We start from the raw sequence: 1,317 nt of genomic DNA on the forward strand, positions 1-1,317 counted from the left end.
GAGATCGCGCCACTGCACTCCAGCCTGGGTGAGAGCTAGACTCCGTCTCTATCAGTAAATAAATAAATAAATAAATAAATAAATAAATAAATAAATAGCTCCCCAAACCGCCTCAGGGCAGAATGAGTAGGGGTAGTGATGAAAAAGTGGGGCTACTGCCAATGGATGGTGATTTGAGAGGTGGAGAGGTAGCAATGAAAGCAGCATTGGACTGCCACAGGAATACTATGGACACTTGTTTTGCACCAGCTCAGAAGTCACACCCACAAAGAGGAACACAAAGACACAGACAAATCTTTAACTCCTTTTAATGCCATCATGGCCCAAATTCTGGGGCCAGTTTTCTCTGGTAAGACTCAAATCTCTCCTAATTCCCTAACTGACCAGAGATGAAATAGTCTCTAAGACTGAAGTAAAGGGAAGGAGTACTTTCCTTGACCTCCCCACCCTTATGCCCCTCCCAGCCTAACCTGGTCATCTCGCTTTTTATGAGACAGTGGCGTGGGCTCCGGATCCATGGCATGGTTTCCTCTGGACGCACTCCTGGATCATGGGACTGCCAGAAGCTGAAGTTCTGAGCATCAGTCAAGGGGATTCTGAAGACCTGATTGGGAACTAATGGGTGAGGGGAAGGGCAGGTTATCTAATTCCTTCAAGTTCTCGGCTCACTTTTCTGCCTCAGGGCAGCAATAGCCCAGCCCAGCCCAGCAACTGCTTGGCCTGACCAGGTGCTGAGAGGTCCTGGGAGTGTGGTTACCACACCCTGCTTCACTTCCGGATTCCAGCATCTCACATCCTTCATGGTCAAATGAATCAGTCTTGCTTCTTCCTGCTGCTAGTAAGCCCATCTCCAAGAGAGTTTTCCCCAAGTGCTAAGATGGTAGAAAAACAGGTGGTCAACCCACGAGGGAAATGTGTAAAATGGGGTCCACTGATCTATTATTTTTCTTTTTTCTTGGCTTAATCATCCTCATTCTCTTCCCTCCTCTTGGAAAAAATGGCTTCCTTTGCTCACTCCAAGTAATTCTCTGAAACCTAACTAATACTACCTCATGTTTAGATGCTGTTAATAGATGTCATTTATCTAGTGCCTATTATGTTCTAGATGTGGTATTAAATATTCTTAAATTTTTGTAATAATATCAGACTCTGATGCTGTCTGAAAAAGTACTTTTGGGCTGGGCGCGGTGGCTCACACCTGTAATCTGAGCACTTTGGGAGGCTGAGGCAGGCAGATCACCTGAGGTCCGTGGTTCGAGACCAACCTGACCAACATGGAGAAACCCCGTCTCTACTTAAAAAAAAAAAAAAAAAAAA

General features: G+C 45.5%; 1 long non-coding RNA gene across 1 annotated transcript in view; it reads right to left on the reverse strand.

Moving 5' to 3' along the window:
- Positions 1–1,317, reverse strand: part of LOC105544919 — a 22,178-nt gene that overhangs the window by 9,747 nt on the left and 11,114 nt on the right. The window contains exon 3 of the long non-coding RNA XR_001006839.1: positions 471–615. This is a non-coding gene — a long non-coding RNA (uncharacterized LOC105544919). The remainder of the gene's footprint in view (positions 1–470; positions 616–1,317) is intronic.

Source organism: Mandrillus leucophaeus, unplaced genomic scaffold, assembly GCF_000951045.1.
Source record: "Mandrillus leucophaeus isolate KB7577 unplaced genomic scaffold, Mleu.le_1.0 Scaffold313, whole genome shotgun sequence".
In the NCBI taxonomy this organism is placed as follows: domain Eukaryota; kingdom Metazoa; phylum Chordata; class Mammalia; order Primates; family Cercopithecidae; genus Mandrillus; species Mandrillus leucophaeus.